We start from the raw sequence: 23,095 nt of genomic DNA on the forward strand, positions 1-23,095 counted from the left end.
CATGGAACAGACCCTTCCCCTGGAAATCCGGGTGAACACTGGTCTCATATATGTGTGCGGTTCTCCCAGGCTATCCATCTGAGTACTCATATCACCATCTCTAAGTCTAAAGTTCTCTTTTAAGACGCTTTGATTCCTTTCGTGGCAAAAAAAAAAAAAAAAAAAATCGAACTTGGGCTGGGAAGTGAGTCACCGCTCAGCAGCGAAAGGACCTTGTTTTTCTTTCTCTGAATATATTTTTTAATAACTTCAGCATGACCCTTCGCACTTGCTGGTTAAATCCTCTTAATGCTTACAACAAGCGGAGAAACAGCTATGACACCGTTTTTCAATGGCTAGCTACGGAGAGTTTTTTAAATACTGAAAATAACCAGAGGACAGCAAGCCCTGGCATCTATGTTACATAAGCAGATGTTGAAGGGACGGGCTGGTGCGGAGCTGTCTCTGCAGATGGACCTCACAGCTGCGCCAGTCTCGGGAGCGGCCTGGATGCAGCACACTTAGAAGAACTTTCTGTGGAAGGAGCCTGGCAGGAGTGAGGAGGGGTGGGCCGGGCTGCAGCAGCCAGCTCCCAGGAGCAGGGCGCCTGGGGCTCCCGGGGCCCATCCCCTCCCACCGCTGTCTGGGCGCAGCCTGCACGTCGAATCCTCACCACCACCATCACCCCCATCTTCGTCGCTCTGCCTCGCTTTGGAAGAAATCCTTCAGTTCTCCTTGGCCCGTTACTTGGCTTTTCGATCACAGGGAAAACACCTTAATTAGTGACAGTCTCTCACGGTTTCCCTCCCTGCCAAAAATATCACGCAAAACTGGAAAACAATCTAGTACCTGTCCCATCTTTAAGAATCAGATCCCCATCTCTCTTCTCCTCTACCGCTACTTGGCTCCCAGTTCCCAAAATCCATTCATTTCCTCCCCAACCTTCTGTGGTCTCTGCCTTTTTCTACTTTTTTTTTTTTCCCACCTCTGTTTCCACTCCTGTCTCCGCCCTCCCACGTCCCTGACTCTCCCCACTCCGGCAAGCTCCGGTCTCTACCCTCTCTGCCCCTCCCCAGACAAGTGTCCGAGTCCACGGGGGCAGCCGGCCCGCCGCCGGCCGCAGGGCTCAATCTCTGCCCACCTACTGTGAGGAGCAGCTCCGCCCACCTGTCCATAAAAGCCAAGTGCAAGTTACCCGCAGAGCGCAGAGGATCAGAGCCCTTCCTCGGTCCTCTCCGTGGGAGCCCGAATCCCTGTCTCCCAGATCTTAGGAGCTCAAGGTAAGATAACCTTTCTAGGAGCAGCTGACCTACAGGGGGTTGCTGCCCGAAGTGAGTCGCGTCTGGTCAACACGCTAACTGAGAGCTGATTCATAAGGATGCTGGGATGAACAGTGAGTTTCTTAACTGGTTTGAAAACAAACTTCTGTTTGAACAGTAAAATGAAAATTCCTTTTTGGCAGAAACAACAGCCTTTCTATTACAAAAATCTTTTCTCTTTTTAAGTCACCCTCCCCTGCCTCCCTGGTCTGTCTGACTGTTGCTGAGGTTAAATGTATCTCTGTGAGGTGTTATGCTTGTGGTTTTGATGGCAAATATTTCACATATCAGTAGAGGCAGGGAAAACTGTCCCGTTGTCAAAAACGCACTTTAAAGGAGCACAATTAGTTTTCTAAAAATAGCACAGCCAAAAGGTCTGCTGACGATTTTGCGGGGTTTTCCAAACCCCCAAGACAGCTTCCGTGGGTCCTTTAAGAAGTATCTTTTCAGGTTTAACTGCTTGGAAAAAATGATGTGAACCGGTGCCCTTTGCCTGGGGACAGTAATCAGGTGGCTGGTAGATAGGAAAGAACAAATCCCAGTTTACAAGTGGGGCAGGAGGAGCCAGTGCAGGGCTACCTTTCCAGAACATCCCCAAAGGAGACATGCGTGGAGACGAAGGAAGCATAAGAGAGAACTCCGTGACAGCTATACACACCTAAAACATAAAGTGTTTCAATATGCTTCTCAGAGAAGCATGCAAGCCAGATTACACCGTTCTTCCTGGGCAACAGACTGATGTATAGAGGGACCCTCCAGGAAGACGTCAGATGGAGCTTTTCATCCTTCCCATTCCCTCTGCTCTCCTGTAGCAAATGAAAATCTGCCTGGTTAGTGACTGACTCTCCCAGAGCTCTCCAGCAGGGAGAAGACCTTGGGTGTATGAGTGGGTGGGTGGGGATTGATCTGTTCTTCTTCCAGAGTGCCCTGCACCTGTGAGAGGAAAAAACAAACGAGACAGTGACTTCTGTAAGAACTTGGGCCATGAAGTTTGCCACCATACTCTGTGGGTTTTGTGGGATGAAATACTGTCCCGTGGAGAAAAGCCCTCTTCAAGGGTTCCATCTGGGGAACTGCCGAAGGCTACACTTGGAGGAGACAAGCCTGGGCTGCCAGTCAGGAAACCAACCCACTATTTCAGCCCTTAAGGTTCTTAAAGGGAGAGAACTGTTTACACTTTCATGCCTGTTCGTTGTATGTTGTTTCACATGGAAAGGAAATTTCAGTACATATGTAAAACACCTCCCTATTAAAGACACAAGACTTGGGTCTTTCTAAACATTCCCCTTAGCTTTCAGATATCAAAGGAAATAAGAAAAATGATTTAAAAACTGTTTCAGATAGAAGGGCTTCAATACAACTCTTCCAGTGAAGGAGTTACATGTGGAGCATTCTGTCATGTTACGGGTTTTTTTTTTTTTTTCCAAGTGGAAAAATACTGCAGAGTGTGGTTTCCTTTAAGATAATGATATAAAATTACTATTGGCCAAGATAATATGTGACCTGTGCATATTAAAATACCTTTATCTCTAGCCGCAGTGCAATACTCTTGCTTTATATCTAACATGAGCAATCAACCATGTCAAGACAAAGGTATGAGACAAAGCCAAACCAAGTATTTGGTACACTCAAGTTAATTCCTCCTTTAGAGTGGTACTTGACTCCTCCTGCCCAGCACCATCAGGGTAAAAAGATATTGCTTTCCTCCACTGCTCTCCCTCATCAAAGTTAACTGCTCTAAGGGGCAAACCCTTGGATGACAGAACTCTGTAAAAGCTGTATTTGAGGGCTTTAATTATTCTCTGAAGGTTTGCTTCTGCTCTCCCTGACAGTCTGGGCAGACCAGTTAAGAACAACAACAAAAAAAAAAAGAACAGTTCAAAAGTAACGGCCTTCCCTGTGTGCTGTGAGGTTTGACCCCCTTAACTAAGTAGTAAGAGCATCTTGGACTGTTCATGCTGTAAACCTCCCAGGGGGCATCAGCAGTCAAAAGGAGTCTTTCCATAGGGTACGTACTGAGTACAACGGCACTTTACCTCTTATGACTTTAGAAAAATCAGTGGCGAGATATTATTTAGCTATCCTAATCTCACCCCTTCTGCACAGAAAGTCAAAGGACAACCCAAGCCTCTTCTTCCTGTGTGTGGCCATACCCAGCCCACGTCACTGCAGCAGGCTACTGATAGCTCCCTAAAAGTAAACAAGAGGGGGTGTTCCACCATCAGAGACACCCAAAGTGTGCCCTTCAGATTCTGAATGCCTGCCCCACTTGGAGAAATGCACGTTTTAGATTTCTTTTCCTATTTATGAATAAATAAAGTATCTGCATGATCGGAAGGCATGTGTTACTTTATTTTTATTTATAAAGAAAAGAATAAAGGTCAGGAAAGTAAAATCAACCAAAACTGAGAGGGAAGCTGTGAGAATCATAGACATTCACTAAGAGAACAGAATGGTCCCCATCTGCTAGCAAACACGACCTCTTATTTATGCAGAATTATGGAGGCTGAAGAAGAGCAGAAGTGTCTGCTCTTGAGCTTCTCTTTGAATTTTCTTTCCTAGTCGATAAGAGCACTGCCACTCACAATGTAAGAAGCATCTCTACTACCTTCCTCGTGAGTCTTCCTTCTCCTCCAGAAGACAGCAGCATGGTTCTAAAACCTGAAATGATTTCAGGTGTACCCACTTCAAACTCACAGGAATTTTGCCAGTTCTATTTTTTTCAAGCTGTATTGTGCATATGAAACACCATGTTTTCATTTTATGTTGGGAGCACCTTCAAAACCTGAAGGGGACAGTGTTAAGTGAGTGTTTTCAAGATAGGGGTATCAATTACTCCTCTTCTTTAGTATGGCAGCTTAAAGAATGACTAAGACTTCCAGTCTCTGCTTCTCCAAGTGACTCTGGAGAAACATATCTTAGTATGTCCTTCCACATCTCCTTGTGTACATAATTTAAAGGAAGTACAGACCGCTCCTGAGGTTTGGGAGCAGCCTTACAAAATGAACTGTTCTGTTGAGTAGAGTAGAGGATCCGAAGAGTTAAGAGGACAGTGAATGTCTCTGGAATTTAGAGAATCTTCCTCTTAGCATTGTGCTAACGGGTATCTTTTGATACATAAGGCGTCTAGTGGGGGGGAGGGCTCTCGGTGGGGGGGGTAGGGAGGCTGCTCACAAGTCGTTATCAAATACTAAGTAATCATATTCATCATCATAATAAAATTAATAAACTATCTTAAGATTTTCAAATTAACTGCAGTTTGCACCCCACAGTCCTAAAGCAGAGCTTTGCTGGTCCCCTTCCCTTTGCGGAGAGATGAAGATGACTGAAAGGTAGGAGAGTTAGCCACACTTCAGTACCAAGAGAGAACCTTTGGGTCAGAGGCTGCAGCGTGGCTTCAGTAACTCTGTTGTCTAAGGGCGGAGGCCCTGTATGAAAAATGAAAGGGGTCCCTGGAGTCTGGAATATCTCCAGTCTGGAAGCCCTGTGTACCCCAGTCCAGGAAGCCGTTGATGTTGCATCAGATCAAACTGAAGTAAGTAAAACAAACCCACTCCCCCAAACTAACCACAGTGTCATCACTATCCAATACCGCTAGCTCAGTTGGCAGGAGCCCCCCACCCCTGTGAAGCCACTGGAGGAGCTTTTATAAGACACTTGCTTTCCCTGTTCTTCCTGGAAAACGCAGCCAGCCTCCTGGGGGCTGCAGCTGCAGTCACCATCCCTGGCATTGCTTCTCCCATAGAAGGGGTGTCCTGCACCATTACGGAGGATGGCATTCATTCTTGGGGTTTTTCTCATTGCTGCAAGTCTCCTCATGCTTCTTTTAAACAGACTATAAATGTTGACTCCATCAAGTCAGAAAGTTTTATAGTTTTCTAAACTTTAACTTATATGCATGGATGAAAAGTCATCAAGAATTTCTTTGGGCCTCCAGTAAATTATTTGAGGTGAGTTTTGGGGAACTTTTATTTGTCCAGTAAGTTCAAATTTCTGGAAGGTTAGTAAAGAACTCAGACAATACAAATAAAATTCCTGGAAGGGACTTTGAGCCTAATTTCAACTAAAAGTTCATGTTAGAGATGGAAAAGGTCAGAAACATTGATGTCAGTCACAAGGACACTAGATGAGTATAGCAAGCTGGGGCGCAAAGGGACAAAACTCCCTAGCCAGTTCTACATCTTGAATAACTGGTGCTTCTCCCCTCTCAAAGGGAATCTGGGGTGTCCCTAACTGTTCTGAGTAGCCTGTAAGAACTTAGCATGGGGCTCTCAGATGGGGGGAAGTTTAGGATACAGCTATAGCTCTACTGAAGAATGTGTCTAAGACATATGAAATGACCCCCACAAACATCTTTGAGATTACTGATAATTAACATCACAGGGAACTTCATTGCCATTTTCCATGGCAGAATCTGAAATATACTAGCTAGTTGGTAATTCTGTGTTGAGTTGGGGAGTAAGTGAATAGGGGAAAAAAGTTAAACAGAAAATATTCATTACTTTCAGCTCCTATGAAAGACCCGTATGTAGTCTTAGGGACATAGAAGTACTCAAATTCTGAATGTATCAAGCTTAGGCTTAGGGTTTCCTCTTATGTTATGGAATGTATGATCTCATAACCTCATAACCTCATGGATGGCTGGAAAATCACCTTGTCTGAAGAACTGGGTAATTTTTCCTACTTTTACCTGTGCTCTAGAATTATATTTCTGTAACATGCTTAAAAGTTAGTTTCAATATTTACATGGAAAAAGAACACTGAGTAATTATTTGCAATAATAATTATTTGAAATAATATTCTTTATACTGTTCCCTCCCAAAAGAGAATGTGTTATCCGTTGATTCTGTCCTTCCCCAGTTCTTTAAGGAGAGGAAAGGCAAATGCACACAACAGCCAATCAGAGAAACAGTGGATCCACAGTGACAGGAGGGTACAGGCCTGACGTGTGTGGAGACAGAAGGAAGAAATCCAGGAGCCAAGAGTGTAGTGAGAGAAAGGCACAGCCCCAAGCGTTCACACTTGTGGTGTGGAAGAGGGGGAAGCTCCAGAGCAGTTTGGAGAACTGAACTACAGACATCTGTGGTTGTCTGTCCAGTACCTCTGGAGATGAACTGTCTATACCAGTATTCTTTAGGTATAGTGTCATTTGAGGGCTGGGCACACAGAGAAGACTTACAAGCCTTTGAACTCTTGCTTACCTTTTCCTTCAACTGGGGAAAGAGCCTGGTTTGACCTCACATTAGACTTAACGCTGACCCAGGGTAGTAACTTAATGGGTGTCAAGGCATCAAAATTTTCTCTGCTGAGATAATACAATTATTAGTAACGCATAAAGTTACCCCACCAAGCAATACTATGAAGATAGAAAAGAACATTCTTATGTCACTTACTAGAAACACTTCACACTGAATCAGTGGACAGATATTACTCCAGTTGCCTCTTCAGTTAACTCTGAGCATGCCTGCCAACTGTTTGCCTGCCAACTGTTTGCCTGCCTTTGACACAGCAATTATCTTCTGAAACTGATTTATTGTATGTTAAAAAATCTACGTGGTCAAAGTTTAAACATTATACAAACATTCCTTTAAGTCTTTTCTGAAGAGTGCCTCTCCTGCGCACCCCATTGATGTGTTGGCACAGGGTATTTAGGCATTGGGTCATTGAAGTGCTGAGACTACAATTAATCATGTCGTGGGCTCTAACTAAATAGGCCTGGGTGTGGGTGTCCACTTTTGGCTTCTCCAGGCAATAGCATGTATCCAATTTGTTGAGGAGCTTCTCTGGTCCCTTCTGTTAATTAGATAAAACAGCTGTTTTTTTTGTAAAAATGTGTGTCAGTGAATAATTGAGCTAATTATTGCTAGTTTATGTGGAGCTTTTCCTCCCTGACCATAGAGGGGTTAAGTCTCATTGCCTTCGGTTCTCTGAGATGACCTCAAATCTTCAAGAACTAAGCAAAGAACATGTGGATGGGATAGCGGAAACACATCTGCAAGCCACAATCCCTTTAATTTTCTATTCCTCCCATTAGCTTATACCCTCTAATAGTAAATCTAAATTTGCTTCATAAATTCAAAATGTGAACTGTACATTGCTATATTTTTATATACATAGCTATTTTGTGTTTGCCCAATCTTAAAGTCTAGAGTCATAATGCTAACAATATCAACCCAAATGTGTGGTTGCCTTTGGTTTTTGGCTTTTGGTTTGTGTTTGTTTGTTTGACCAGACATAAAATAAGGCCAAGAAGTTAAGAAAGAGGGACACTAGTGGAGCTAAGAATTTGTGACCAAAATTGTTGAGGTTGAAAGAGTGAGACAAGAAAATGGGTCTTCAGCAAAATACACTATTGTATCCTCAGCCCCTACTTTAAAAATGACAGACCCAGGGTCCTAGTTCCCTTTATTATAACCCTTCATGGCCCAAGGAGTAGATGGGAGAGTTGCCTACCAGTAGGGGGAGCCAGTATGCTGATTGTCTGGAGAAGACATCAGCGACGCGAGGGGATCTTAAGAGTTAAGACTTTTCTGAGCAGAGTTAAGAATCTGTTGTAACCAGTGGCTAGAATGTCCTTTGCATTGTTAGTTTTCTTTTCTCTCTCTCTCTCTCTCTCTCTCTCTCTCTCTTTTTGAACCTAATTTAAGCCTCTAAGAATAAATCACTCACTTCTCAGCAATGCCAGAAATGTCCAGGCTTGCAGAAGTTTATTTGAAAGAAAACCAACACAGTCTTAGAAAATGTTCTTTCCAAGGCCACCACCAGCCAAGACTAAATCTAAATGCTCAATTCAGTAATAAACAAACGCCAGCAGCTGATGATCAATGAGAGACTGGCCGAGAGGGTAGGAAAGGTGCCATGACGAGGCCTACCCCTGCTGCAAGGGAGCTGGAAGAGAAAAGACAAAAAAATAGGCTAGCCAAGCGGCTCCAACCAAGATAGCCCAGAAGCACTCCCCTCCTTCTGGATCTCCCCAGGGAGCAGCCAAGGTCTTGCCTAGACTGAAGTGAATGCCTTGTTGAACATTTCCACTGCACAGCTGTGGGGAGATGACTTGTTAAGACTTGAGATGCTTGCGTAATTCATAACCCTTTGGGGGATAGAGATCAATTAAGATTGGGGGGGGATCCTTGGCACGCCAGATAAAGGATGTTTGCTTTGTAAAACTTATGACATTTGCAGGAAAGCAGAATAATCCTCTCGCTAAGTGTGATGTCACCAGAGTTGAAGCTATGACAGTGGTATGTGTGGGACTCGAGAATTCCCCTTCCCAGATAGTCTTCAGTATTTTAATCCTTAAACCACCTTGACTCCCTGGGGCCCAATGCAAACCACTTAACCATCTATGTGCTTTGGTTTATTTATCTTCATCTTACAATGTATTGTAAGTAGCAATGCTGCCAGACCATGGGTTGCCAGAGCTATTTATTCAGAATGCTGACTGGATGGCACACATAGCTCCTGGGAATGGCTTGTGACATTTATGGAGAGCCAGTCAACATAAGATAGACTTTCAAGTAGGTGTGTCTTCTTCCAAGATAGAGCAAGAGTATTCTTCTTTCTTAGAATGCAGAGGGAATTAGCAACTGTAGCAGGAAGTCGGACAAGGCCAAGGGTAAGTGAAAAGAGAAAAATAATCACTAAGTTATAGTTTAAAGAGTTTTGAAAATTCTATATATTTACCAAGTGATGTTTAATAACCTGCCAAAGGGGACTTTCACAAGAACTGATTTTTAAAAATTGCATTTCTTTAGCCAGCGGTGGTGGTAAACACCTTTAATCCCAGCACTCTGGAAGCAGAAGCAGATAGATCCCTGTGAGTTTGAGGCCAGCCTAGTCTACAAGAGCTAGTTCCAGGACAGGCTTGAAAACTACACAGAGAAACCCTGTCTCAAAAAAAAAAATAAAAATAAAAATGATACATTTTATGGGTGGGAATTAATAACTGTTGAAACAGAGAGACGGCTCAGAGAGTAAAAGCCCCTGGCACCATGCCCAAGTACCTGAGTTCAGTCTCCAAGACCCACATGGTGGAAAGAGAAAATGAACTTCCACAAATTGTCCTCTGACCTTTACATGCGGCCTATGACACACACACACACACACACACACACACACACACACACGACACAAAAGGAATTAAAATAAAATAAAAAATAACTAACATGTTATATAAAATTTGTATTTCTTCTTGTCCACACTTGCTAAAGTGAATTTTAAATAATTGCTACAAGGAACATAAAAGGGCATTTAATTAGTATTTGATCTTGAGTCCCTTCTACTTTAAAATAACTCTTGGGTTTTAGTATTCTATAAAAGAGTTTGACGACAGTTTGGCAATCACTTCCCACTTCATTATTTTAAGATCTGCTACAATAAGGTGTTAGCAGTATTGCTTTTTATTGTGTAATATGCACTGAGTGGGTATTGCTTTAACAAGCCATGAGTAAGGAACCATGCCAGGATGCTAAATCTCTAGGGAAACAACACGATGAGATGCCTTGGTCTGGACATCAGTTCTTGATAGTAAAATAATCCCAACAGCAGAAATGCTACAGTTATCCATGCTCTCAGTTCTTCATAACAGAGCAATCACAGCAGCAGAAATGCTACAGTTATCCATGCTCTCAGTTCTTCATAATAGAGCAATCACAACAGCAGAAATGCTACAGTTATTCACACTCTCTGGCTCTTGCACTCTTTTCCCCTCTCTCTGTCTCTCCCTCTTTTTCTCTTTTCCTTCCACCATCCCTCCCTCCTTCTCTAGTTCCCTGTATTGCTTTTATTCCTACCAAAACCAAAGTCCTGAATATATTGAAATTGTCTTTTCCTTCTCTTTGAATTTTTATTTCTCAGTATTTTGTTTCAGAGGCCTGGCCAATGGTGAGTGACGAGCTTCATAACCAAGGCACTTAGATATTTTAGTTCATCAGTTTCTGAGCTGACAGTCTGTCTCATCTTTATCATCACTAGTCATCTGAGATTAGGCAGATTTACTCTCATCATTTGCATTCATACTATCAATAGGGAACTAATTTCAACAATTCAAAGATACATGTTGATGTTCAAGTACAACTTGCTATCTCTGGGACTACTGAGTTTATGTAAGACACTCGGACTTGCCACCTTGTAAACTTCTCTATTTTCTTAGAGCTTTAGGAATTCCCTTGGCCCTCACAAAGTTAGCATATAGAGGCCAGTATACCCAAACATGGCAATTAAGCACCCTTTCATCAAGCAAATAAGTAACTCATAGTCATCCAAGAGAAAAGAAAGAGCAACCCCATCATTCACAGTTACAGGAATAGATGCTTTAAGGCCAGGTGTGGCAGTGCAAGCCTTTAATCCCAGCACTCAGGGGACAGAGGGTGGTGGATCTCTGAGTTCAAGGCCAGCCTGGTCTACAAAGCAGGTTCTAGATAGCTAGGGCTACACAAAAAAAAAACTCATCTCACAAAAAGGAAAAAGGAAGAAAGCAAGGAAGAAAGGAAGGAAGAAAGGAAGCAAGGAAGGAAGGAAAGTAGGAAGGAAGAAAGCAAGGAAGAAAGGAAGGAAGGAAGGAAGGAAGGAAGGAAGGAAGGAGAGAAAGAAAGAAAGAAACTCATGCTCTAAGTTATCTAGCAAAGGAGGCGCTGGTCCTGTTACCTCTCTGTTCCTCATATCCCAACTTAATCAAGAAGAAAACAGAGCATCCACTCAATTAAGCAAAGCAATTTGCCTAGTGCCACACAGCTTGGAAACAGCAGAGTCAGTATGACCTTGTAGCTCCCACTGCAAAGCCTGTCCCTGACCTGTTTCTCCTTGTTGTTTCTAAAGATGTCCGATCCTCAAAGGGAGAGACAATCTCCTGCACCCTGGGACAGTGCCTCTGACTCATAAAGGGAGAGGATTCCAGTGGCCCTGTTCCTAGACACTGCTGACTGGCTCTGTTTCATGTATAACACTGGGATTTTAATTTATTTTTCTTTTTTGTACTTTTTCTTCTTTAAAAACATGTTGCACTTCCAGAGCCAAAACGTTAAGGGTTTTGTAATTAGAAAGGAAAAAGAGGAGAGGGAAGGGAGAGGGGAGTGACCTATCATTTCTCCCTGGGGTAATTTTGGAGAGTTAAATTTTCTCCAGCAGTTCCCTCCAAGTGATTGACTTCAGGTCATCTGTAGCGGTCATTCAGCACAGGAGAGTCTAACATGCCATTTCTAAGGCAATAGAACTTCATGAGATTATATGAGAAACAGAGTGCAACAAATGCACTTTCACATGTTCCGCCAACTTGAGTGTGTCCCCAGATCATTTTCCCTGGAGTTGCTTTTACTACAATCTGTAAGCAGACGGTGCGAGTCAAGAGCATATAGATGATTCTCCTTGCCGTTTGAGTCATCTAGAGAAGCAGCCACGATCGCTGGTCCTGCTGTTCAGCCTGTAGTTAGAGTGACACAGACAACAGGGTGCACCAAGCCTTCCTTTGTGATTCACAAGAGAAACAGGGAGACATCCAGCATCTTAGATCTTTTCCAGGCCACGTTCTGATATACTGACCTTGTTTTTGTCTTTCACTCTCACTCTGGGATTGAAGCATTCTTTCACTTCATTGATTAGATTTATTTATACTGCCCTTCCAAGATTCAAGTCACTCTTCACTATGCAGACCAAACACGGCTGCATTCAGTATACTCAGGTTGTCCTATGTAGCTCTCCAGGCTCTTTAGTACGTTGAGTGCAGCCTGGCACCAGGCTCATTATCACTCGGTAATGCTGATCCCCATTTATGCGTCTACCTCCTTGCAGAAGGATTCATGTCTAATTAATCTCTGCACCCTCTGTGCATTCCATATGAGAGACCTTAGTAAATATAAGGGAAATAAAGAAACCAGAAAGGGGTAATAAAGTGAGCTGCACCGTAGATAACAAGACTCTAAGTGCACATTTTTCTACCCTTACAAACTGTTCTAAAAAGATGCAATTAGTCTGAGTCTTTGAAACCATGAGAAAATCACATATAGGCAAGATTATTTGATATAATCACATATAGGCAAGATGGAAACTGCTTCCACTCCACAAAGTCCTTGACAGTCAAGTCTTTCATCCTGTCCTTCCACCCAGTCCCTCACAAGTTTCTAGCAAGAATTTGAACTGAACCAGATGGTCTGAGTTTTTTTTTAATATTTCTTTTAGTTTCCTTTGCTAAAAATGTAAAGCTCTCATTTTTTTTTACCTGTCAACACAGTCGTATGTCTTCATCTTATTAATTAAAGACTTTCTACATTTTTTGCTTACGTTCATCTTTTCTGGTTCTAAACTAACGGTTACTGCAAATGTCCGTAACATGTTTCCCCAGCACAGTTTTGGCAGGGGCGTTTGACAGAATTTCTACAATGTTAGAAATCTGCATCTGAGCTGTCCGGTGTAATAGACACCACTCAGATATGGCGAGCTACTACACAGTTGAAATGAATCTAACATAATAGATGTGTTGAATTATTTTCTTTTATTCTTTGCTTTGGTTAAGTTTTTGCCAACCTGACATAAACTAGAATCATCTGAGAAGAGGGATATCAGTTGAAAAAGCACTTCCATGGTATTAGTCTGCAGGAGTGTCTGGAGGGCATTTTCTTGATTGGTGATTGAAGTAGGAGGGTCCAGACCATTGTGGGTGGTGTCACCCTTGGGCAGGTGGTCCTACAATATATAAATAGCAAACTGAGAAAACCAAGGGAAGCAAGCCAGTAAACAGTTTCTCCAGGGTCTCTGTTTCAGTTCCTGACCCCAGGTTCCTGTCCTGCTGAAATTCCTAGTTTGCCTTCCCTTGATGAATGATGATGGGGAATAGGTAAGCCAAATAAATGTTTTCCTTTTTTCCCAAGTTGCTTTTGGTCAGGGCCATTATTACAGGAAAAAAAAAAGCAAATTAGAACAATGTCTCTAATTGTAAACTTAGTAGCCACTTGTGACTAGCAACTACTGTGTGAAACAGCACAGAATAGTTCATTTTTCATGTCTTATGCCATGCAGTCTTTTTTAAGAATGAACACTATGGAGATAAAAGCTAAATAAGACATGCTTTTCTTCATTCGCAGTGAATAATTGTGACGGCAGTAATCTTTATTAAAAATGACTTGATTCCTGGGTGTGTCTATAACTCTCATCAAAAACTTTACCTCTGTAATTTATCAAGGTTGTGTCTTGAACAAACAAAATGAGATGTGGAGTAATTTAAACTAAATGAAGAATAACCCCTCCTAGCTTCATCTCCTTTTCCTTCACGGGAAAGGGTGGTTTTAATACCTCCTGAGGTACTCAACTACTTCAGTCTTCAACATGACCCTTTCTGCAGAGAACAACTGATCCTGGGTATCTGAGAGGATAGCTAGCAGAGTCTTACATTTCTTCACTCTCTGAGACCTCACTTTCTGAAGGAAAGTAGTTCTTTTTCATGGATTTTCCCAGAGCCAGCAGGGCAGAGGAGGTAATGTGTCCATGGAATTTGGCAATGATATGGCCCTGGCACTAACTGGCTCACTGAGGACCCTTCAGGAATCCATCATGCCAACACACCAACCATGCAATACAAAGTCTGTGTTGGGCAAAGCAAACTGATCACGCTGTCTGGCTGCAGAAAACAGTCTGGCTTGTTAATGAGCCTTTCAGAAAATACCTCTAAATGAATCTCTAGTAGCAACAGTGTATAGAGGTGTTTAATGATATCAGATGCCAGCCACACTATATGTGACTCAGCAAAGATCAGGCAGGAACAAAAGAGCCACTGGATAAACCAAGCAATCAGCTGTATCTTCTCTAGTCAGAGCTCAGTTTATTTGGAGTGATTGTAAAAACCTTCAATGAAAACTTTTCTAAAATAATAAAAGAAAAGAATTTATCCTGTTACTGTTAACCATCTGACATCACAAAATAATTATGGGTGTGCACTTTCCCCTGCCTTGCAAAATATTTATAAATTGTAGCATAAGCAAACTTTAGAGGCAATGTTAAAGATAGAAATAACATTTAACTTATAAACTTTTAATATCTAGCTATAAAATACTCACCATGTGCTTAATTCACATTTGAATACATATCAATAAAATTCTCATCTGCAAACAGGGGCCAGTGGCTAAAGAAAAGAATCTTTGATTTCTTTGCTTCAGAACAAATGTGTTAGAACTATTTTGTGTTTTACACTTATGAAATTAAATTTATTGCCAGTACATCAGCAAGAGTGTTAGTAAGGTCCTTAACCTGGGAACATTTAGATGTGAAGAAAATCAACAAATAGAAATGACAGTAATAGTTGGTCTTTGTAGAGAAACAATCGATGGCATGTGTTTTGTATCTAAATCTTCATTAGATTTGAGTGGAGAAGCATTTGGCTATTACACATGCTAGACAGAAGACCCTTAGAGAGATACATCACTCCCCACCGTTAGGGGAGTGTTGGAACTCAAGTAGTAGCCTCACTCACCTCATCTCCAAAGTCTTCTTTCTACTGACCTGAACTGAGTCTTGACTATTTTATCTATGCTGCAAAGCACCCTAGAAGCACAGAAGACCAGCTGCAGTACAGGGAGGACCAGCTGCAGTGCAAGAAGGCCCAGTCGCAGTGCAGGGAAGATCAGCTGCTCTGCAGGGAGTGCCAACCACAGTGCAGGGAAGCAGAAAGTTCTTCAGGGGCTCTTTAAGGGTCAAGATTTCACAATCGCAAAAGTTTTTCCGAAAGCATGGATTTCTGGGTATAAAAGGGCAGACCTCTGACCCTAGCACTAAGGGGCCTAAGGTTGGAGAATCTTCAGCTAGAGATCATCCTAGGCTGCATAATGAAAATGTGGGGAGAAAAGAGATAAACAAGTAATGGCTCTGGAAGCTGTGAACATCTCTACAATATTAACGCTTCCCATGCATAAACATGGGCAGCCTTTTCATTTTTATCTTCTTCATCAGTTTCTTTTAGAAAATGCTGTGGCATTTTTATTGCAGGAGACTCTCACTTCCTTATTTAATTCTAAGTATTTGGGGAAGTAGGTGCTTTTGTGAATGGGATTGTTTTTACTTTTTTTTCTCAGCAAATTTGTTAATGTACTAAAGAAACTTATTGTTGGTTGTGGGAAGTTGAGGAAGTCCTGAGTGAATGTATATTGTTGACATGGGCACAGACACATCAAGGACCCAATGCCTCAGACCCATGGGAACAGTAAAGCCTTCTCCCTACAAGTTAGGCTAAGAATTAGCAAACCCTTCCTCTCACGTTGTGCAAACATTGTTAGTATGTGCAAGAACCAGAAACTGCAGCTTTTTCCTCCCAAACATTTACAATGATTTACATATATGCAACCTGAGACTATTCCCCTACACAGACTTTCATGCCAACTCCTCTTCCTGTGCTGTCTCTAATAAATTAGCCCAAGTTTCTAGGTTGTTGCCTAATAGAAGCCACTTCATCAGAAAATGCACAGGCACAGCCCACCTGATCCCAGCTCTTCCGAATCTTCATTCCTTTTATTCTCTTGCAGCCCTACTAAGGTTTTCAGAACCCACACAGAATAGGAAGCTATGATTAATATATAGAAAGTATATAGACTTTATTGTTGTTCTTGTATGTTGAATTTTAAATCTATTGTTTTAGTGAATTTGTTTAGTTGCAATAGTCCTCTGGTGAAATCAGTATACGAAAGAGATATCTGCACATGCATCCCATTATCACAACACTGCTCATAACAACTGAGATAGAAGGTAAGCATGCCATAGGTATCCTGGTCCCTGTATTTATACACTTATATGGTAACATGCTTTTCCAAATCATATGCATAGTCATTACAGCATTAAATGTAAAACTCCTATTTTGCTTGAATTTCATTTTTCTGCAGAAAAGTTTCTAACCTCTTTAGCACCATATATTGATTATCAAGAAATCATTTAATTCAGGCTCCCTTAAGAGAACCACACTAAGAACTCATTGCCTCAATAGGAAACCTGTAAGCTAAAATTAAATGTGTTTTAATTCCCAAAGAAAATGGGAGGAGGGATTTAAGAATTTCAAAAACTGCTCCTCAAGTTTGAACCCTCTGTTTCATTGGCTAGGACTCCAATCTCAACATCATTTATTCCTTCTACTAATAGCTATTGGGCACCTGTCACATGCTGAACCCATGCAGACACCATCAAAGTTTGATTTACCTGCACCCATTGCTTACAGCTGCTAGGGACAGGAACTAATAAAATGCCACTTGGCAAATGAATGCACAAGGAATGTGAGAATGACTCTTAATTCTACAGTATCTATTTAATAATAAAAAAATATCAAAAATGCTCAGAAAACACAAGACAGTGGTCATTAGTATTTCTATTCATAATCAATCCCAGTAAGTCCTCACTAAGCCTATTCACCTTTCCTTGACAAATAATTCTAACGAGCATGCTTTACTGAGCTCAAAGACCAGAGTAGATCTGAAGAGCATTGGAGGAGGAAGAGGGCTGCAATAGCAGATGAGCTGACAAAAAAGACAGAACTGTGGAGACCTAGTCATAAATCAAGAGGGGAAAGAAGGGCTAGGGTAAGAAGTTCAAAAGCATAGTGGGATTCACTGTGGGGACATTTGTTTGTCTGACTGTAGGAAAACATCACTAATCACAGCTGGTATGAATTCGTTAATTCATTTTTAAATGAGGAAACTATGTATTTTAAATGCATAAAACAAGCATTTTGCATTCTTAAACATGTTAGCTATTAAGAAAATTTTAATTAGGCAAAATGTCTCATTTCCTAAAGAGTCTGAAAACTTGAAGCAACTCTATTGACCTCCCATAAACAAGTATGCGTAAAAATGACGTGAAATAGAACTTGTCTTACGCCACCAAATTTCACCTCCCTGGATTGTAGCATAAGAGATTATTAACTTTGTGTTTGTCCGTTACCAGTAAAAACATGATCAAAGGCTTTACCTGGAATTCAAAACCTTGAGTTCATGCTTCTTTTCATCAAATGCGGCTGAGACCATAGAAATTACCTCACTGTGGAGTGTCTCAACGTATCTGTTTGTATAATGAGAAAAACAAAAGCTGGTCTCACAGGAATCCCATGGACTTGGTTCCTATTTCAGAATTTGGAAATGCTTAGCATAAACTCCAATAATGGCCTAGTTTGGGGTTATTATTTTTTTAAGCAAACAGCCCTCAAGAAAAAGATGTAAAGGGAGTCTTTCTTTCCTTTCTTCCTTATAATCTTTCTTTTCCAAAGAACACAACAAAGAAACAAAGAGCCAAATACATTGACTCATGTCTTTTTCTAATAGTGTTGTGGTCAATTTGCTCCTGCATAAAGAAAGTACTTATAAAGCTTTGAACTCTGAGTTCTGGAAGGCCATGAGTGGAAAATGTCTTTAGCAAAGTCAGCCCAATGTGCTTTCAAGAGTAAAGCCCACTTGGGCATCCTGGCCCTACCGAAGTCCTTTTCTGTTGTCTGAATTTTCTTGAGGAGGGGGAGTTTGAACTTTGACTTTGAATGGAATTTTGAGTTGGTTTTTCTATATTTTTTTTAAAAAGTCTTTACTCATTTAAAGTCATAAGATGGTCTCTCATCTTGAACTTGCTTTTAGGACATATAGGGAAACCCGATAGGCTCTGTGCCTATAAATAACTGACTCCTTTTATAGCTCAAGATACATGAGGTTCATTCATAAACTTGAATAGGAACTGAGAGTTTTCACTAGGAGATTTACAATCCTAAAATTAGGTAACAGGCCCAAGGTTAATAGGATGTGTTGTGGCTTTTGTAGAATGTTTATTCTACAGAGTCTGTCACCACTTAGCATAGTGCATGTTGATATATCTAAGAGATACTAGGCTTATCAAGGCTTTATTGTAGTTTCTTGGGTTTCACTTTAATGCTGAAAGCTATTGTCATTCTGAAAAAGGATAGTGTTAGTACATTCCCAAATATTTAGTATCATTCCTGATAAGACTATGTAGCTGTCTCGTCTTATGTTAAGGAATTTGTGTCAGTACTAAAATCTCATCACTGAAAGGTCTGAAAGAGATCTCAAGATGTCTTCCTCTCTCCCACAGAGGAAGAAGCACTATTGCCGGACACACATCCAATCTGCAGTCCTTTCTGCCCTTCATTCTTTCCCTCCTATTGCAGTGGCACAGATTTCTCTTCCTAAGGTTTTATTCTGGTCAACTCTGACCCCTCACTAGCATCACCTTTTGAAACTTACTGATTCATAGGCCGCATGCAGTGTACTTGCCCAGTATGGATCAGACTGTGATTCACTCTTGTTTCAGTGTTTTCTGAGATAGCTCACAATGCTAAGAATCTAAACTCTATCTCAGGATTTACAAGGCTTTCCACTGACAGCACCTGGCTGTCTTTTCAGCCCCATTCTTTCCCACACTACCTACTGTCACTAACCTAAATATTAGCAACAGTACTTTTTGTTTAGGTTTGTTTATTTACGTGTATGGGTGTTTTGTCTGCATAGATGTGTAAGTAGAGACCGATCATTCGTTCCTGGCCAGACTTGAAATAATCTCACAGAAACTGTATTAGTTAAATCACTGCTTGGCCTATTAGCTCTAGCTTCTTATTGGCTAGCTCTTACATCTTAAATTAACCCATTTTTATTATTTTATAATTATACTACAAGGCTGGTGGTCTACCAACAAGCTTTTGACTGGCGGCTCTCCTCTTTCTCCTCTGGCGACTACATGGCGTCTCCCTGACTCTGCCTTCTTTCTCTCTCTCTCTCCATTTGTGTGTGTGTGTGTGTGTGTGTGTGTGTGTGTGTGTGTGTGTGTGTGTACTTTTTCAGCATGGCTATGTTCTGTTAAGCAGCTTCTTTATTAACCAATGGTATAGTGGGAAATCCCATATCACTCTGCTTTTCTGTCTAAATAAAAAGGAAGGTTTTAACTTTAACACAGTAAAATTACATATAATAAAACAAGTATCAAGCAAGAATTACAGTTACAATATTTATACTTTATCTTTTATTGTAAGTAAGGAAAACTATATTATTACTATCTATTCTTCACCTCCAGCAAAGACTCCAGAAGGATATACTATTGCCTAAGTAAACAGGAAGTACATTGTAAGCAACTTCCAAAACTCTAGAATTGACAGAGACATCTCACTGCCTGGACAGTTGCCCAAAGTTCTTCTGTAATGTTGGGGCATCCATCTTCAACATACAGGCCCATATATCTAGCAGACTTTCCCATGAAGCAGGAAATTTCAAAAACAGTTCTGCCTATATTGTCTGGCAGATTCTTTCATGAAGTAGGAACCCTGAAGGACCATCTTACTTTTAGGCAAGTTCAGTAGTCACTTTTCTGTGGGTCCTGCATATCCAGTTCATACAACATACCATCAAGTAGCTCAGGCAAGAGCAGTTTCTTGCCCAAATGGTTAGCAAACTCCATAAGGAGCCTCTTCTATGCCCATCTTCCTCTTGAAGGAATTGGTGCTACCAGGAGATGTGTCTCATTGTCATGAAAAGTCCTAAGTTCTTAAACATCTTAAATACCATATTCTGTTAGTCTTTGAAAGGTTTGAAGATTATCTATCTAACTGAAATATGTCTTATATATCTATAAAACTTAACTAACATGATTACAAGCTTGACTATCATAGATGACTATCTATTAACCTGTACTTCTTAATTATACATTACATTTTTAAATGAGCTGCACAAACACAATACCTTAATCAAGAGCAGAAATATACATAGAACAAAATTGACCTTAAATTTGTATCAATAAGCCAAGATCTATACCAATGCAAATCTCTATATCATATCCCCCTTTAAATGTAAACAAACTTTTATAAGCAATCATTTATAAATTTAAAAACCAAACCTGCTTTTGGTTGGTAGAAGTTTTTTGGGGGGCATGGTTCACAGAGACCTTTTAAGGGGTCTTGGTACATCAAACAACACTACTCTAGAAGAAATGCACAGGTTCTCATCCTCTGTGGAAACAAAAGAATCTCTTTTCCAAAGCAACATATCCTTAGACCCAAATTTTGAAGTCAAGATACCTTTAACATATATATCTTGGTTTAGCCTGGCAGCCCATTCAATTAAATGTCTCTCTGTACTTAGTTTCTTCACAGTAAAAAAAAAAAATTGAATGAAAGCACAATAATATACATAATCCAGAGTCTCTGTGAATTTTCTATATTTACATGGCTTATTTTTTAACTTCTTTAATCTATGATTGTCTGTACTCTGTCTCCTTAAAAACTTTGTTTTATTTTCTAAAACCACTTACTTCCTTTTATATATCTATATTCTTTTTCCCCTCTCTTCCAAGCCTACGTATATTTTTAAATACACTATGTCTCATTTAGAGGTCTGAATCTGTCCTATTGCATATCTGAAATCCTTTTCTGACCAGGACCACTTCTTAAAATGTTAAGCAGTATGGCTAGGACTAAGGCTGCTTTTCCTTTTGTCTCTGCCTAGTCCAATATGACAGAGATCCATTCAGTGCTCGCTATGTGAGTCAGGCTCACAGCCCCATTTCCAGGCACACAGAAGGTTTATATTGCCATTAAGCAAATTGTATCACTTTGTTCACAAACCCCATTTAAATGCTCTGTAGCCAGACCTCCCAAAAGAGTCAGAGCCATTTGTGTTGGCAAACCAGAAAGCCAGCTCCTAAAGAAGCTGCTCAGCCTTCCTTGCCACTGCTGAGTCAGGAAGACCTCTCTTAAAGGAGTCATGGAGCTCCTGCTCTCTGCCAGCAAACAGAGCCCATCCCACTCCAAAAAATACCAGCTACCAAGAAGCCATGCTTAACTCTGGTCTTTTATGTCTAGAATTCCTTTCTGAACTTTCTCAGATTTTATGTGGATGTAGTTAGTCCCACATTGGGTGCCAATTTGTAGGCGGAACTGCTTGTTCGTTCCCAGCCACCAAGACTCAAAATGACCACACAGAAACTGTATTAATTAAATCACTTCTTGGCTTATTATCTCTTGCTTCTTATTGGCTAACCCTTACATCTTAAATTAACTCATTTTTATTATTTTATACTTTATCACAAGATTCATGGTGTACCAGTAAAGTTCCCCGGGCATCTGTCCCTTCAGTGGCTACATAGCTTCTCCCTCACTCCACCTACTCTCTTTATATTTGTTTTCCAGCCTGGCTGTATTCTGTTAAGTCATTGGCCAAAAGCAGTTTCTTTATTAACCAATGGTATACAAAGGGGAATCCCACATCATGTATGTTTGTACAACATGTGCATATGTGGTGCCCTTGAACATCCTAGAACTACAGTTAAAGTCATAAGCAGCTGTGTGAATGATGGAAATTGAACCATGTCCTCTTGAAAAGCAGGCACTGCTCTTAACCACTTAGCCATCTCTCTAGACCCAATAGTTACAGTTCTTTTTGCAAGTGTCATAACTCATATTATTTAAGACATTTATTCATTCTGCTCTGTTATTTCTACCTAGAATACCCTACTTTCTCCTTGCCTCCCAGTTCTCAACAGCTTTGGTCCTTTACATAGAATTGGATGACTCTGCTAGGTACTCTTACATTGTCCACATTCCTTGTAACATCTGATACTGCCAGTGTTTCTGCCTGTTTGTCTCCCCTCCTGGCCCATAGACTCCACTAGTTGAGTTCTGAAACCATATATAGGTAAGATGTACATGTGACTGAATAAAAAACTAAAAGAATGATACACAAACAAAATCAGAGAAAAATACAATAAAACAGCAGAAATAAAATAGAATCAGCAATCAACGAGGCATGTAGAAAAAGTGATTACTTGAAAGTGTGATAAACTGTATACATATATGAAAGCTGGGAACCTCAAAAAAGGGGATCCCAGCACCATACCCCAACACTGATGAGGCAGAGACAGGAAGATCCCTGTAGCTTGCTGGCTGACAGTGGCATCAACTTGGTAAGCTTCAGTTTCTATGAGAGACCCTGCCCCAAATAATAAGGAAGATAGCAATTGAGAAAGATACCCAGTATCGACCTCTATCCTACATATATATGAATGTGCTGCATATCACACACACACACACACACACACACACACACACACACCATAAAAATCAAACAAGAAAAAGTCAGAAATCAAGTTTCCAACAACCATAAACTGCTCTAGTGCTAGTGTGTTAGCTGCCTTTCTCATTGCTCTTACCTGACAGGATGCAATTTAAGGAAAGAAGAGTTTACTTTTACTTCTGCTTTAGGGAGTTTTAAACAAATCAGACCAAGGAAGAACGGTAGTGGGAGCATGAGGCTACTAACTCATCTTGTCTGATAAGGAAGATAAAGGATTATTTGCTTTCTCCTTTTTTCTTTTACTTTCTTTTTTAATGCAATCCCTAGTCCCAACCCATAATGAAAATAAACCTGATAGTCACAATCCTTAGCCAGCTTCTCTCATCCTCATCCTGGGGAGTTCCCTTAAAGTGTTTGAAATTTGGTCCAAGAACGAACTGCACCATGATTCTGTCCTTGAATTGATTGAACCTCAACCTTACAGTGGGTTGGTGGCCAGAAATCTATATTTTTTAACAAGCATTCTCTGTAATTTTAGATGTTTTAAGTTCTAAGCCAGAAGTGAAACAAAATAGTCATTGATGAGGAAATAAGAATAAGGAGTAACTGATGGCAGTTAAACACAGTGAGACCATAGTCACTTATATGTGTATTTGGATACTCTATTAGGCTACTTTTTCCTGCTTCGTCTGTGATGAGCTAATGACTAGCTGACTCATGGTTGACCTCTAGATGTTCCAACAAGAGTTGTGTATGAAGGGTCCAGCGCAGGGGTTCATG

At 40.8% G+C, this 23,095-nt stretch overlaps 1 protein-coding gene across 1 annotated transcript in view; it reads left to right on the forward strand.

The window, feature by feature from the left end:
- Nucleotides 1-1,200: 1,200 nt before the first annotated feature.
- Nucleotides 1,201-23,095, forward strand: part of Col8a1 (collagen type VIII alpha 1 chain) — a 130,446-nt gene continuing 108,551 nt past the window's right edge. Inside the window, exon 1 of the mRNA XM_005344939.3 lies at nt 1,201-1,259. The gene's annotated coding sequence lies outside the window, so the exon portion shown is untranslated. The remainder of the gene's footprint in view (nt 1,260-23,095) is intronic.

This window comes from Microtus ochrogaster, chromosome 2, assembly GCF_000317375.1.
Source record: "Microtus ochrogaster isolate Prairie Vole_2 chromosome 2, MicOch1.0, whole genome shotgun sequence".
Taxonomy (NCBI): domain Eukaryota; kingdom Metazoa; phylum Chordata; class Mammalia; order Rodentia; family Cricetidae; genus Microtus; species Microtus ochrogaster.